At 46.2% G+C, this 17268-nt stretch overlaps 1 protein-coding gene across 3 annotated transcripts in view; it reads right to left on the bottom strand.

Moving 5' to 3' along the window:
* Window positions 1-14093, bottom strand: part of Pcgf5 (polycomb group ring finger 5) — a 123342-nt gene extending 109249 nt beyond the window's left edge. For 2 of the 3 annotated variants that reach the window (XM_075973903.1, XM_075973901.1), the window contains exon 1: window positions 13938-14093. The gene's annotated coding sequence lies outside the window, so the exon portion shown is untranslated. The remainder of the gene's footprint in view (window positions 1-13937) is intronic. The other variant, XM_075973907.1, reaches the window with a different exon arrangement.
* Window positions 14094-17268: the final 3175 nt, after the last annotated feature.

Below are 17268 nucleotides of genomic sequence, written 5' to 3'. Positions count from 1 at the left end.
ATCTTGACAAAGCTGCACCGATTGTCATTCCCATACTTCCAGAACAGCTGATGGTAGCTGGGGCTTTGACCTCCAGCCCACCGGTCCGCACAATTCAGCAAACAAAGGGTTAACACGTGCTGCAGCAGGGACAGCCTTCACAGCTTGCCTTTATCCTACAGCAGGTCCCTGTTCCGACTTGTCAGTGGCCTGGCTACCAGTTGGTTGTTAAAAATTCTGAATATTGCCTGTAGGTATAACCGTGTAATTCATTCTTACTATTTGAATATAAGCGAAAGTGAGGTACTGCACTTCCAGACACGTCCTTATGTTCCTACAATCCACAACACAAACACTAGCTGACGGGCTTTTAACTCTACAGATAGCAGGGGACGGTGTGGGGGGAAAGGGGTGAAGAGCCTTGTAAAGCAGACATTCAACCCCTCAAAACACTTGCTAACCCTAAGCTGGACCAAGAAATAAAAAGTGACTAGCTTCTTTAAATTACAATTTAGGGAAGGAAATTCTATTATATTGCAGCTGTATAGACTTTTTGTTTTGTTTTCTTTTTTTTTTGGTTCTTCGAGACAGGGTTTCTCTGTAGCTTTGGTGCCTGTCCCGGAACTAGCTCTTGTAGACCAGGCTGGCCTCGAACTCCCAGAGATCCGCCTGCCTCTGCCTCCTGAGTGCTGGGATTAAAGGCGTGCGCCACCACCGCCCGGCTTGTTTTGTTTTCTAAAACTAAACCTCTTTTAGTTTTTTGAGAAAAGGTCTCAATATGTAGCCTTGGCTGTCCGGGAACTCTCTGTGTAGACTAGGCTGGCCTTGAATTCTGAAATCCAGGTCCTTCTTCCCTCTGCCTCCCTAGTGCTGGGATTGAAGGCGTGCTGGGATTGAAGGCATGCTGGGATTGAAGGCATGCTGGGATTGAAGGCATGCTGGGATTAAAAAGTGCACTACTCCTCACGGTCTTATATTTTACTGGCTCAGCAGTGACTGGCGCCATTGGGACCTTCCTAATGCCATGTGCTGAGCCATTTTCACTTTCTTATAGAGCCATTTGTAACTGCCTTCCACCAACCTCATTTGACAGCTTTTCCTAATTGATAAGCCCTTGGAGATAGCAAGCCCCTCTGAAGGGCATTTTACACTAAGGCAGGCTGCCCGGCAGCTTTGTTTTTACTTGGAAATTCATGGAAGCCTCTTCCCCAAAGTCAGCCTGCTACCTCTCTGCCCTGGACAGCTTCCCTCTAGGCTGCTAGACTGTTCTAAATTGTCATTCTAGAGTTCTCTTTGCCCTTCTGTGTAGTTACAAGGCTCTGGAATACCGTATATTATTCTTCCTTGATTTATTTCCACACTTTTTATTTAAAAATACCACACAGTAGCTTTCAGTGAAAATGATGCAGAGAATAATTTATTTAGATCTCTATTACGAGGCAATAAAAAGTTTTAATTCTTTCTCCCACTTGATACTTTTTTCATTTTTATCTTTTTTTAAAAAATTTATTTATTTATTTATTATGTATACAATATTCTGTCTGTGTGTATGCCTGCAGACCAGAAGAGGGCACCAGACCCCATTACAGATGGTTGTGAGCTACCATGTGGTTGCTGGGAATTGAACTCAGGACCTTTGGAAGAGCAGGCAATGCTCTTAACCTCTGAGCCATCTCTCCAGCATCAAGGGTTATAATGTTGAGTTCAATGCCAGCCTAGTCAACTTAGTGAGACTGTTTCAAAATAAGTAAAAAGGAGGGCTGACTCTCAGTGCACATGGAGGCCTTAGGTTCCATCCCCAATATCAGACATGGCAGTGAGAGCTGAATTAGAAGATGGATCCTGGTAGTGGCAGGACTGTGAGCATGAGGTCAGTGTGGGCTATATAATGAGACTTTGTTTCAAAGGGAGAATAAAACATTTAATCTCCAGTGTTTGCACTTTTTTCATTTTTAGATTGAAAATGATTTCCATCTGAATTTTTAAGGCAGTAATTCAGGGTTCTTATTTTTTTTTTAATTTATTTATTGAGACAGGGTTTCTCCATTATGTAGATGTGGCTGTCCCAGAACTCACTATGCAGACCAGGCTCACTGACATCTGCCTGCTTCTGCATCCTGACTGCTGGGATGTAAGGTGTGCAAGAATCCAGTGTTGGTGTTAAATCATCTAACGCCATCCCATTTCAGTCTTCTGCATAGGGCCTGTTTCCACTATATGGTTTAATATAGATTCACTGTCTTAGTATAGTGCAATTTTACAGTGGTGTGATTTGTACATTAGGCGGTGTGTGTGTGTGTGTGTGTACACGCATGTGTCCGTGTCCATGGTGTGTGTGTATGCTCTCACTGACTCTTCTGGATAATCCTGAAATGACTGTCTTCCAGTTCTGGAAAGACTTTTTTCTATTATTCCTTAGGTAACTTCCTCCTCTTTATCTTTCTCTTCAGCTTCTCTAGAATATTACTAAGTACATTGCTCAATAATTTAATTCTAACTTTTCTTCCGTTTTTCTTTGATTTTTGTTTGCTTTTCTGGTTCAGCCCAATGAATTTTTTGGTCAGCCTAATGACTTTCTTGTTGTTGCTATTTTATGTTTAATTTCTATGATTAACTTCGTATTCTCTCATTGTTACTTTTTCAGTCTCCATTCTTACGGCAGAATCTTTCTTATCTCTCTACAGCTTAATACAGGCAGACGAGCTTTGAGTTTTATTTCCCTATTCCTCCTGTATTTCTGCCTTCTCTGTAATCAGTTTTCTTATTTTTCATAAACTGTCTGTCTAATTACCTGGCTACCCAAGAATCAATCCGTGGGAAATGTATAGGGCCTCACTGCTTACTTAGTGTGTAGAATTTCAATAATTCTGTTTTTATTGAGCATGTTCCCTTTTCCTTGCTTTGCCCCATAATTACAAAGCCGGAACCTTTCCTTTCTCTCCATTCTGCAGAGGAAAATGATTCTAGTCTTAGGGTGTTGTTTGTGATGGGAGAAGAGATTTCTAACTCTCAGGCTCTCAAACAGTCCTGCTTTGGAGGCCTCTGCCTGCCCCAGGGTCTCTGCTTCCTGAGCCTCTCCAGATTCTAGCGATAAGCCCACAGCTTCTTCCCAGCATTCACCCCCACCCCCTCGGGACACTCCGGTATCTATTTTCTCCTCTGCACTAAGCCAGAAGTCACTGGGCTGGTTGTGTATCTCCTAAAGTTTTGCATGCGACTCCCCACTGTTGCCTCCTGTGCCCACCATCATTCCATGGTTGTTTGTTAATAGTTTGGACCTGAGAGCCTTCTGAATTCTCACGCATCCAGGGCTTGGCTGCCAGCCAGTGGAGCGGGACTATTCAGAAGCTGTGGGAACTTGGGAAATTGTGAAAAAAGCTGGGTAACTGGGGTGTGCTTTGGAGGGTATATCAGAACCCCGGCCCTGATTCTTTCTGTCTGCTTCCTGTCCACCAAGTGAAGGGCATCACAGTAGACTGTATTCCCTGCCGTGACGCCCTGTCTTTGAGCCAGGCCCAGAGGCAGCATGGCTGACTAAGGATACTGAAACCTCAGAAACGATGAGCCAAACCAGACCTTTCTCCCTTTATCTCGGGTATTTTCCCACAGGGACACCAAATTAACGCAGCATCTCAGGAAGGGCTGCCAGTAAACACGACCAGTCTACCAAATTCTCATAGGAAGCCTTACTAACCCACTTTCATAGGCAGAGGGACTGCGCTTTTGACACTTGGAGTTTTGCTGAGGTCATTTGAGTCACTAATAGCTTCCCAATTATCTTACTATTTTTTAAGATGTGGGAAAAGGCTTTTTCCTTTTTAATCACACACACACACAGAACATTCAAATGAATAAGTTAGGTGCAGTGGCTCACACGGGTAATTTCAGTTCTTGGGGCTACTGGAAAGAGAAGAAGGCAAATATAAGGCTGGCGGGGGTACAGCTTCAGCAAATAGGACCCGCTTAATAAGTTAACTGCAATGATACTTCTTTTGCGTTTTAATAAATAAAGCTTGCCTGACGATCAGAGAGTAAAACAGCTGCCCTGGTCAGCCTTACAGACCAGGCAGTGGTGACGCACGCCTTTAAACCCATTAGCCACACTAGTTTGCCATAGAAACTGGGCACGCCTTTACTCCCAGCACTGAAGAGGAATGTAAGATGGGAGGAGACAGCTCTCAGACACAGCCTCATTATGAGGACTCCCGGAGGCAGAATCGCCATTTCAGACTAAGTTAAAGGTAAGAGCTAGTGGCTGGTTGTTTTGCTTTTGGGGATCTTCAGGTTGAACCCCAATTTCTGTCTCTGGATTTTTATTAATTGTGCTACAGTTAACTTAAACAAGTAAGTTAAATAAAGAATTTTTTCTAGGTAGCACAAAAGACTTTTAATCTATTTACTCTTGAATCAATTTACTCTTAAATATGATTTATGACACTTGATTATTTTCCTCTTTTTTTTATTGAAACCAGATTTTTTTATACAATATATTCTGATTATGGCTCCCCTACCCCATCTCCTCTGAGATCCTTCCATGCTTCCTTCAATCGGAATCCATAACTTTTCTGTCTATCCTTATAAAACTAAGAGCTGTCTCAAGAACAATAGCAAAATAAAATAAGATAAAGCAAAACCAAACAAACTGGACTAGGATGAAACAAGCAGAAGAAAGAGTTAGAGAAAAAGACAAGAAACACACATAGACACACACACACACACACACACACACACACACGTATGCCCTAGTTGGGGGTGTGGTGGGGCATGCTTTAATCCTAACACTCAGGAGGCGAATAGGCAGGCCAGTTTCTGATTCTGAGTCTAGTTTACAGAGTGAGCTGCAGTACCACCAGGACTACACAGAAAGACCCTGTCTTGAAAAAAACAATAAATAAACAGATTTTTAAAAATTAAAAATAATATGCCCTGACAAAGCATTGTGGCCCTACATCACAATTAAAGGTAATAGGTGGCTTTTTGTGCAATGAGGTTTTTTCATGGAATCCTTCTTGCCACCTCGCGTCTACCTTATGATGACATGAACTGAAAGGCACCTGCCTGCCTTGATACTGTTAAGTATTTTCCAAAGGCAGGAAAGGATGGAGGAGAACTTTAAAAAAAAAAAGATAAGCAGGAGGGCTGTTCCTACATCCAGGGGATCACAGCCTTTTTATGGTCATCTAGTGAACACAAACTGAAGATGCTAAGCCTGAAGGTTTCAATCTGTAAGGATAAAATCCAAGCACTTGTCCTAAACACTAAATGCACAGCTATATGGACAAATAAAGTCCAAGAATACCTAGAGAGGAAAACACTAGTATTACAAACCTTTGGTCTGATTCCACTCAAAAGGAATATACTCTGACCTGTCAAAACTTAATACCTGTCTTCCGCTCTTACTCACAACTCCCCTAAAGAACAAGTAAACAGAGCAAGCATCTTTCAGGACAGAGGCTTCCCCATGTGGAAGAAATTAAATGGGTCTAGCTCTTGAGCTGGACGGCAATTATGTGGGTGCTCGCTTTTCACAGTTAGCGAATGTGTGCATTTACACTTCAAATGTTTTCTGTGTACATGTATGACATTTTACAATTAAAAAAAAAGTCTCCAAAAGCCAAAAGAATACATAAGGCAGACATCCCACTTGTCAGGAAGTATACAGCTTCGATCTCACGTAGCCAGTCTGGCATGCATAAAGGAGGAAAGTTGCCACGACTAACATAAAAGACTAAACCGGTGTCCTGCCAAATCTCAACAGTTGTCTGTGTCCTTGTTGGAAACAGCTACTTGAAAAGGATGACCCGAGATTAGGCTGATGTTGCATTTCCTATGGCAACCCTGGCATTTGCATAATACTATTTGTTTACAGAGAGTTTTAGCATCAAATCCACAAAAGATGGAGTAAATGTGACTTTCGCCCATGCAATGAGTGAGGCAAGTGCAAGGCTTAACAGCCAGTTAGTACAGTCAGAAATAGTGAGCTCAGAGTGTACCTTGCCTTACATTCCAGGCCGTAGGTTTGAGCCCCAGAACTGGGGTAAGAGGTGAGCAGCAGCCAAGACTGCAAATAGTGAAAGAATCAGGAGAGAGGATGCGGGTCCGGGTTGGGTGGTGCACTGAACACATGTACAACACAGGCATGCGCAAGCATGCTAGGGGCTTCTTAAATGTTTTATGGAGAGAACTGCCTACATTTCCAAAGTCCTGAGTTCAAACACAGGATGTCAAAGTCGGTCCTGGAACTATGAGTTTCCTGAGATTCCCGCAGAGGAGGAGAGATCTACTAAGTGTGGCTGTGGAAGTCATTACAAAGGACCCAGGCTAGCTGTCCCATCATTTCATTCACATCTAGGTGACGTAACAATACTGCATCAGAGGTCAAAGTCAGATGCATGTAAGGTACGGACAGTCAATAACCTTAGACAAAGAAACTGATACCTTTTGTGGCTCAAGGAGTTTCCAAATATGGGGTACCCCCAGTATACCCCAGGAGCCTCTATCTTCCATATTACATTCCTCCTCATAGAGAAATTTATTCTGCGTGTGAACGCCATGGGTCTGGTTCGGGGTTCCCAGTTCTCAAATAGTGGGGCTTGGAGGAGGGAGATTTAAAAAAAAAAATTCAAAGGCATTAAGTGCGGTATTTAGTGCATTTTTTTCTTCCTACCTGGGAAGTAAAGGCACTTGGGTAAGCATTTTTGATGGGAAGACTAAAGTTTTCCATCTAAAATTCAGAGTAGGCGAGGTGGTGCACACAAAGTCCCTCTGAGCCCCACACCAAGCTATCTTTTCCAACCTAGCCTTCAAGAGTAGAGATCTGTGTTCTGTTTCTTCACCAATTCTTACATGCTGAGGAGCTGCTGGTGCCCGCATCCGACCTACAGCCCACAGACTCTCTTCGACAGCACTGGTGGAACTGCATGCAGAGGACGCTCTCTAAGATCCAGTCGGTGGATACTGGAATTATTTTGCCAGCCATTCTAACTAGAATTCAGAAACCCCAGGTTTTATCTGTTCCGGCTGAGACCTGCACATCTGGGACCGTCTCACATCTGTACAAACTGTTTAAAGGACCTTAGGACGTCCTCATCTTTTAAATGGCAGAGTCACTTCCACATCTCGTCCCTCCCTTTCCTCTTTCTAACCCTGCGGACTAAGTGCTAAGAAAGACTTGAATGCATATATTCTCTGCTTGCGGGAACAGACATTTACACTGACACACAATCATTGAGACACACAATCACTGAGACACACAATCACTGAGACACACAATCACTGTGACACACAATCACTGTGACACAATCACTGAGACACACAATCACTGTGACACACAATCACTGAGACACACAATCACTGAGACACACAATCACTGTGACACACAATCACTGTGACACTCTGGTTTCAGAGTTCTCGACGACTACAGCTTTCTACTTCCGAGGGCCTGGTCTTGCCCCATCGTTTACCTCAGCTTCACTTTGAGCTTTTATCGTCACTCACAACTGGTCACAGCACAGTTAGAAAGACCTGAAAATCCCTCATGCCTTTCCCTCTCTACCATCCACATCATCCCCTTCTCCTCGTTCTTGCTGCCACACGTGTGTGCTCCTGGTCCCTGTCCCAGCCACCCCCACCCCATTTCCAGTAGTCCTTGTCCTTGACTGAGTGTCCACGTAGGGTTGGCAATTCAGAGACAGGTAAGCCATCTCTACCTCTAATGTTGTGAACACCGCTGGAGGAAGCCATGAACACAGGAGTGGCGTGTCCTCCACAGGTACAGCAGACTACCCCAGCTCTCAATGCCTTCGGATCTTCCGTGGATGTAGGCGAACAGCTTTCAAATGTCGTCTACTCTACCTCAGCTTCACACCTCGCTCTCAATTTCTCAGCAATAGACAAAAGATGATCAAATCATTTCAATTGAAGTCAGTGACCATCTTCAAACGACTCTAAAATTCAGAATTCATCCTTGCCTTCTCTAACTTCTTTAACTGCATAGGCTACAGTTTTAGAGAAATGTAATGGCGTGTATCCATCATTACAGTAAGATGCAGCGCACATCCAGAGCCCTCAAACCCTCCGTGTTCTTCCTAGCCACCCCTCCCTGCACACTATCTTCTCCTGGCCTGGAACTCATCTTTTTATCCTCTTGACAGTGTCTTTTTGCTAAGGAATATTTTTTAAATAAAAATTTTAATAGGTACAACTTCTGGTATCTTTCACCCATGAACTATGCCTTTGTTGTCCTATTTAAAAAATAGTCAAGCCGAAAGTTACTTGAATATCCTGATCTGCTACTTCCTAACAGATTTTATGGCCCGTTTTGAGTTATCTTTTGTTAGTTGTCCTGGCACCACTAGCTGAAAAGGCAATTCCCCACCATGCTGCCCTTGCTTCATGAGAGAGGTCAATTGATTAATTCTGTGGGACCTCAGGAGCCCTCATCTCGGTTCTGCTCCACTGACCTGCTTGTTTAATCTCCTGCCAATGCCGCAGTGCCCTGATGACTACATCTTTCTATAAGTCTTAAAGGCGGGTAATATCAACCATCCAGCTCCGTTCTTTAGTATCTTGCTTGCTTTTTTATATAAACTCTAAAATTAGTTTATCAATGTTCATTAAGTAACTAATGGAATTTCATTTGAGATTGCACTGAATTTATGAATCAAGTTCAGAAGTCCTAACTCTATTGAATCTCCCTATTCACCAACATGAAATTTCTACTTATTTAACTTTTCCTTGACTTTTGTCAACGAGTTAGGATCATCCAGGGAACGGGAACTTCAGTTGAGAAAATGCTTCTGTCAGAATGGTCTATCAGCTATCTATCTGTTGGTCAGTTTCTTGATCTATGATTGATTTGGAAGGGATTAACCTAGTGTAGGAGGTACAACCCTTGGGCAGGTGGTCCTGGGTTATGGAAGAACGGTAGCTGAGCAAACCATGGAGAGCAAGTCAGTAATCAGGATCCCTTGTGGTCTCTGCTTTAGCTCCTGCCTCCAGATTCCTGCTCAAGCTCCTGCCGAGGCCTCCTTCAGTGATGCAGTGGGATCACCAAGAGTAAGACAAACCCTGCCCTCCCCAAGTAGCTTTAGGCAGTGATGTTTATTGCAGCAACAGAAATCTAACTAAGTTTCTTAATGCAAATTTCACCCCTGGCATACAGGACAGTAGCATCTGTCCGTTAACCTTGCATGATCTCTGCGGTTATTATTTATTAGTTGCAGGAAGTTTAATTTTGATTCTTTCTCATTTTTCATATAGACAACTCTTAACCAACCACAGCTTTATTTCCTCTTTCAGAACCAATATATCTTTGTATTATTGTTGTCTTATTGCCATGATTATCCAGAAATAACTTCATCATAATCAAAATGATCAAATAATTTATTGCTGAAAAGGGGAGTTTCCTTTAGAATGGAAATGGCCATCCTCAACATGCAAATAAATAAAACGTATCCTAAGAAATTTTAAGAGATGTGCTGGCGATATAACTGGCTGAGTTATATTGGTTTAAGTTATAATTGCCTCCATCCATTAGACCTGTGTTGATGGATTGCACATCACCTGGATGTGCTTCCCACAGCTCTTCCTGTGTGGTTCAATGCCTGTCTTCCCATCTCCTTCATCCAACTCACCAACAAGTGGTGTTGCAGCCCTTCTATGGCAGCTCACTCACCCGCCTACCCACTCCTCGGTGCCTATTTGCATTGCTGCTCTTCCGGAAGCTAACTCAACAGTTCCCCACCCGAAGCTACATTACTCCCCGTGTGGAATAGCTTCAGAATGTAACTTTGATAACACGGACCTGCACTTAGCATATCTTTGATATTCTCCCCTACAAACCAAACAGGCTCCCCAGCCCAACATTTAAGAAGCTTTATAATATGGGCCCTACCGTTTTCACGGATCCCCCTTTCCCAGTAAAGTCTTCTAGCTCCTCAGCCTTCAACTCAGCCACATTTCCTCCATTTCTGGATATGGCTGCATACTCTTTCCTTCAAGTCTCAATACAGGTCGGTCCCCAAGTCTCTGCGAGTTCTACTCCTAGGGATTCTTTAAGGTCTTGTGCAAAATCCCCCAATACTTCCTTGAATTTTTCTGTCTAGTAACAGATTTGATTTTCTTTCCTAAAACTGCCATGTATTTATTTTCTTTACGATTCTTTAACAGCTCCATGTGACACAGCCTTTGGTTATCTGTCATATCCTTTCTATGTAACTCGTAAGGCTCTCGTAGCCTGATTAACCCGAACACTTCTCACACTGTCTTTCATATAGCAAACGGAGAGAAGGTTCAAGTTAATCTACAGAGTGAACAGAATAAAAAAGGAGTTAAATTTATCAGTGTTAATTAAACAAACTCTTAGGGGGCCTACAAACTAAGCACTTTTTGTACTTAATAACATTAGATTGGGATGTAGGAATCACTTTAGTTACAAATGCAGAACAGCACAAATGAAATTGGTTCTCAAACCCAGAGTTAGGGTAGACCTTAGGGGTCATTTAATCCCTCTGTGTCAGTCTCATAGCTGCAAAAGTGTGTGGTCTGCAGCAGTTACCATCCATTTTATGTTTTATTTATTTATTATTTATCTTTGAGACCAGGATTCATCTAGTACAGGCTGGCCTTGAACTCACTAGGTAGCCAAAGATGACCTTGGATTCCTGATCCTCCTGCCTCAATTTCCCACGCACTGGGATTACAGGTGTTGCCACCACACCCAGCTTTCAGATATTACTTATTAAGAGCCGAGCAGTCACCAGTTCCTCGTACGTTATGCCGGGTTCACACACCCTTCGGGGTACGCAGCATCAACGTGGCCTAACTCTGTCCCCTGCTGTGTCTTCTCCTACTAACTATGACAACTAAGTAGAAACACACACGAAAAGTTTCAACCCATTTTCCTTAGAACTTAGAGACATTAAAATGATACGGTAGCTTTCCCATTAGAAAACTGTGAAGCCTGATCCTATTTGCCAGAAAACGTCTTTTTTGGTTTTTACTTCTTAAATACATTTTCAAAGGAAAAGTCATTGCGTCCAACCACATTCAGCAAGTAGTTGTTGAGTCCCTTAGATGTGGGACATGGGAAGGTACAAATCTCGGCATTTTACTCTCCGAGGGGTCACAAGCTAGAAGCAGCAGATCTGTTAGTGATAGGAGCAATTCCTCTCCACCTGCTTGGACTTGAACTAACCCCTGGGTTCCAACAATAGAAACTCCAGATTCGAAGCCATTCCTCCCCACCTGTTGGGAACTGGACTAACCCAAGGGTGTCCAACTACAGAAACTCCAGATTCTTAGTTCTGATGCCAGCTCCAACTCTTGAGCAAATCACTTTACGGCCTTAAGTCTCTTCTAAGAGGGACCTGGGGAAAGGAAGAATATAGTCCAGCCACTTCAAGTTCTCTTGCCGCTAGCTCTAAACTGTTGCTCTCTGAACTCAGTCTTGAAGTTACACTCCCAAAAGTGACCACAAATGGAAGGGTGACCCCTCTTATTTATCAGCAAATGGTAGAAAAACCAAGACGGGAGGCTGAGTAAGACGATGCAAAGTTTATTCATTGTAATAATATACTTTATCAAGGTAGTCTCCTGGGGAGTATAAACGCTACATTCAATTCTTCCTCCCATAATGCTGCACACTGATCGAGACATGAGCTCGTTTCAAGTTTAAAGGATAAATTTAAGCAATACCTTTTACCTACTATTGTGTGGCATTACCAACTTTAACAAATTAGAGCTAGGGCCTCTGACAGAGAAAGAAAGCTTTGGGTTTGTTTTAATTATCACTATGTCATATTACTATGGACAGTCTTCACTGCTGCTAACTACGAGTTTGGTGTACAGGTAGGAAAGAGGGATGGGGAAACACGGCCCACTGATGCTTTAACTACTGATCTCACAGCAATAGCGTTTGCACTTTCATTTTCAACTACTGCCTATATTTTTGTTTGCTCCCTTGGTAATGCACTGTAGTTCCAAAGTCCCACATCCTTTTTCATGGTGGGCATCTTAAGACAGCATGCTTTGAGGTCTGTCATCCTGCGCCACCAACAGCAGGAGGAGAAAACAACTGATCGCGAGAAAAAGACAACAGTAAAGAGGAAATCAGAAGTGCACCATATTGGTAGCTTGCCCACCAAGGACAATGAATTCCAAGCGTCAACGTGATCCTACCAAGAACCGGAAAGACAATGTATTCTTTCAGTATGTCAACAAACCTAGGGTGCCCCGAATATATATATATATATATATATATATATATATATATATATATATATATATATATATATATATATGAGGTTTTTGTAGATTCTAGTATAGAAATTAATGAGCAGGTAAAGTCCTCTGTTCTCTCCCCCATGGAACTTACATTCTTGTTGGGCAAGAGCCAACTTACAGATTGCCTCAACAAAATATTATTAGCAATTAGGAGCTATGAAGAAAAAAGGACTATCGAGCAGTTGGGGGGGGGCAAGAACTAAGTCAAGTCATCAAGAGTATTTGTGGGGCCTTGCCATTGGAGGTGAGCCCCAACGATGAGAAAACTTTGCTCTATAGTCCTTGAAATGCGTGGTGAGATGCGAATGAGCCAAGTTGACACTTAAGAAGGATTACAGCAGGAAACATTCTGTATTATGAATGAAAAATTAAATGGCCTTTTATAACTTGAAGAAAATTCAAGCTAATCTTTAATATCTACTTAAGGGACCAATTGTTCAAGATCAACTTTTTTAAGATTCTTCTAATTACTCGAAAACTACTGAAGTTGACGCAATTACTAGAAGTCTTTCCAAGCTAGCAACCTCCTTCACTTGACACCATTCAAATTCTGAATGAGACTGGACCGGGCCCTGCAGCGAATCAGCGCTTCCCCTGCCTCATTAACGCAGCCAGGTGGATTCTAGTTACCCTCCCAGAAAACGCGAAGCCAGGCTAGGGAAGGTGGGGGAGCCCGCCGCCCTCAAAGTTAACAGTGGCAGGTCTAAAAAGCCAAAACCTCGCCGCCCTAAGCAAGAAGTCCCCCCGCCCCTCCAGGCGTCATCACTTGCAGAAGGGCCGCTCTCCTGGGTCGGAGGCCCACGGCGAGTACGCGCGCGTGTGGATCATCGGAGCGCGGTCCGCCCGGGCGATGATTCATTCACCGCTCCGGAGCTCGCGGCCACACGTCCCCGGCGTACTATGACGGCCGCACACGCAGCTTCCTTAATATTAAACAAATGTTTCAAAGTACAGACGCCTGCAGCGAGAAACGCCCGAGCCGGGCGAGGTGGCCGGGAGCGAGAGTCCCGGGGCGGGCAGGGGCGCGGTGGTTAGGGCTGGTCCCCGACCCGACCCCCGAGGCGCGCGGTGGCGCACAGGTGGGTCCCCGCCGCCCTCGCCGCCGCGTTCCCGCTCGCCCCTCTGCTCTCCGTGGCATCTTATATAATAGCCCGAGCCGATCCAAACGGAAGCGGGGCGCGCGCCGCCGGGCAGAGGTGCTCAAGCCCCGAGCCCCAGGGGCTTCCCACGCAGCTCCCACGAGACGGGGGAAAGGCCCGAGCGCCTGCCCCACGCGTCCCCTCGCGAAGGCGCTCGGTTGTGGTCGGTCCCCTTCAGGAAGCCGCGAGCGTCACCAACTGCGTCAGCTTCTTCAAACACCGTGCCCTGTCTCTCTCCAGCCCCGGAGCCGCCACCGTGGGGCCAGGGCCGCGGGCCGCGCTGGCAGGCGCGTCTCGGGGGACGATAAAGTTCCCGGGGACCCTCCCGTCGCCCGCTCGGCCCAGCCGCGCCACCCGCACCCGTGCCCTGGCGTGGGCAACTTGGGACCCCCGGCTGCGCGCGGCCCCTGCAGCCCGCTGAGCTCGCAAGGCTCCCGCGGGGAATCTAGCCCAGGGCCCAGCGGAAGAACAACCGCGCTAGAAAGTTCCCAAAGCCGGGAAGCCACCACCGGGGTCCCCGAGCATCGCTCTTACCTAGCTCTCGGGAGGCCACGTTCCGGGCGGGCCGCACGGGGCGCGTGGTGCACGAGCGCGCGCGCGTGGGGCGGTAGGTGAGCAGCCCGCGCGGGCGGGGGCGGAGCAGGGCCGAGTGGCGGGGCGCGAGCTGCGCGGGCGGGGGTCCGGGCGGCCCCGCGGCGGGAGGGTGGCGGGGGGGGGGGGGGGGCGGGATGGGAGGGAGAGCACGACAGCAGCCGAGCCCGCGGTGACGGTGGCGGCGGCGGAGGCGACGGCGATGGGCGCGGGGAGAGCGCGCCAAGGGGGCGGAGGAGTTGCCAGAGGGTTTGTTTACGCATTGCTGCCCGGCTCGGGGCACAGCCCGCACTCCCTGATTGGACACAAACTGGGGCACAGCCTCTCGCCGCCGCCCGCCAGGCCTTCTGGAGCAGCCGCCGCCGCTGCTGCGTAGCTCCCGGAGCGCCTGCTGGGCACAGCCCACCGCAGTGCCCCGGCCTGGATGGGGGACTGTCGGGGAGGCAGGCAGAGTGGGCGTGGAGCGAAGCGGGCGCCAGGAGCTAGGAGTAGCCCACCTGTAGTGGTGCGACCTTGGCAAGGAGAAACTTGAAACTTCTCTGGCTTGGAGGCTGCTTCTGCTCCAGCGGTTGATTAGATACCCCCACTCCATCCCCTCCATCGTCACCCCCGTTCCCATAGGAAGCTTGCCCTTGAGTAGATAGAAAAACAGCTCAAAAATCAGTGTGCTCGTTGGTCAAGTTGGTGCTTCTTATAGAAGCTGACCGTGGGCGCTCGCAGTTCTCTTCTGCCTCCTGCTTCCCTGGTTTTTAATCTCACATCTTGCACCTGACATTCAAAAGTTGCCCTCCCAGAAGTGACCTCCCCACCGGGGTGCTGAGAGTCCTCTGAGGACTTCACATGGCCTCAGCTTCCTTCACTGCCAGAGCTCCCAGCAGTTTCAGCCTCTTCTCTTCTATCCAACTGTCACCTCAGAACCTATGCCTAAATACCACGCCTTGAATGCTTTGGTAGATTTGCATTCCCTGGATCCTGTTCTGTTCTCTGCCAGAGAGCACCCGGGTTCCCTCTACCTGAGCAGGTTTCCTAGACTCCACTCCCCTTCTTCCTTCCACTATTTTTACTTAGTCTTCTGGACTCCCTGGCGACTGACATCAATCTGACCTAGGCATCAGTCATGTGCCTGTGCCATGCACACCTCCCCTCCCATCCTGTAGATTTCTTAAGGAAAATGGCCAGGTTTCAACAGGGTTCCAGCAACTGGGAGAAATGAAACTGAAAATAATTCCGTGTTGTCTTCGTGTCTGCCATTCGGCGGGGTCCGGAGAACGTGGAGTCTCTGAAGACCTGAGAGCACACATCTCATCTTGTCAAGAGCAAACACTTCGAACCCCAAGTGTGTCCTCCATGTTTCCTGTCTCTGTATTCACTCTCCACATCTAAGTGAGTCTAAAGTCACAACAGCTCTGGGTGGAGAGTGACTGGGTTCTTCTGAATGGTTCCTTACGGCAAGGCCCACGGTGGCCAGTGTGAATAGAGTAAAGAAATCATAAAGCAACAGACACAAGTTCAGTCACTTTACAGACGATTAGGGACACGAGGAGCCCTCCAGTTCTGATGAGATGCGTGGATTCATCTCTGTCTGATCAAACACTACTTTTCATATATCCTGGGATGGACCTTAGTCCTTCTTGACTGCTGGGATGACTGGATTTCTTTTTCTAGATATTTAGTATATAGTCCCATTGGGAGAAGATCTGAACTCTGGTGTTTTTTTTTTTTCCAGATAAATCAAATTAGTGCAAATACATTGAAAGAACTGCAAACGCCACCAGGGGAGGGTGAGGCTACCCTGAGATTGGTAGCCCTAGAAGCTGCTTCTCCCCTAGGGCTCCAGAGCAGCGGAGCAAAAAAAAAATGACAGAGAGCAGCTTCTTGTGGAGATACCAAGCAGAGGGGCCTTCCTCCTACCCTTTCTTCTCAGCCTCCTCAGTCACCCTGTGGAGAAAGCAGAAACTCGTGTACATGTGACAAAGGCTCACACATGCCCGGTGTGAGGGAGAGGAGAATGAAGCCCAGAGCAGAGTGATGAGTGACAGGTGCCCCAGGCGTGGGTGCAGCACCTGGTCACCTCTGGGATTCATCCTCCAGGTCAGTTTCTGCGACGTGACCAAACACACCACCCCCCCACCCCCATGCACGCCCCGGCACTTTGTTCTCCCCTCTATCTTTGTTTCATTCATTCTCTTGTTAGGCTCCTCTTCCATCATGACTTCCTTGGGCTTCCCTTTTCTCATCTCCGCTCACTTCTCTTTGTGTTTCCTTCCTGTCTCCTCCTAACTCTCCCTCTCTGAGTTCTCATCATACTGTCATCCCTGTGTCAGCTGCAGGCTTTGGTGTGAAAGGCATGTCCTGCTTCCCGTTAAGGCATTCCGATTACACACCGCCATGTTGTGGTCCTTCCAGACACAGGGTTAGCCTGTTTGTGTCTGTTATCTTGCTAATCTTCACCACACACTCACTGACCAAGCACCACTGGATAAAATTTGGTGCCTCGCCTATTGTCTGTCACAAAGGAGACTTTGTTTCCGCAGGTTGCTGGCGACACTGGCCACAGTCCTTCCTGTTCCTGTCGGGAGTTCCCTCCTCACGTCCTTATCCTTCATGTCTTCCTCTCGTTATCAGAAACACCTCCCCAAGCCCCCAAATTCCAACAGTCCGGGACATCGTTTTAAACCTCCAAAGATTCACAATGCCTAATAGAGGAGGCAGCATTCGGGTTTTTGAAGGAATAGAATTGAAAAGCGGGAAATTGATCAAGGAGGAGAGTTTTTGGTGGAGCAGTAAAAAGTATGATGCAACTTGACTAAAGTGCAAAAGAACGCCAACAAATTAGAGCATGTTTCAGAAAGTTTCTCTATCACCGTTCTCCACAACGGTGTATTCAGAAGCACAGATAAAATCCTAAATATATGTATAGTTCATATTATTTGAACCATAATGTTTTAAGGCCAGAAAGAAGTATGAACACTGTCTAGGCCAAAATGTTTTAAATCAGGAGAACTACAGCCTACAAGGTTTGGGTACCTGAATATCAAGGTGATGTGGCCATTAAAGTCTATCCACATTCAAATCCCTTCCTTGATAAATGTTGGGCTGTGAACTTACATGTGGTTAAGTTTCTTTCTCAACGTAGTAGGGAAAATGACATCATCTACTTCAGAGGCTTTTGTGAAAATTAAACATTAGCTGTAAAACACTCTATAGTCAGTTTGGGCAGCAACAACGAAAGCAGCCATAGAGTAAGTAACTTAAACATTTCCTTCTCGCAGTT

The sequence above is a fragment of the Microtus pennsylvanicus genome, chromosome 5 (genome assembly GCF_037038515.1).
Source record: "Microtus pennsylvanicus isolate mMicPen1 chromosome 5, mMicPen1.hap1, whole genome shotgun sequence".
NCBI classification, from domain to species: Eukaryota; Metazoa; Chordata; class Mammalia; order Rodentia; family Cricetidae; genus Microtus; species Microtus pennsylvanicus.
This window is presented reverse-complemented; position numbering and strand designations above follow the sequence as displayed.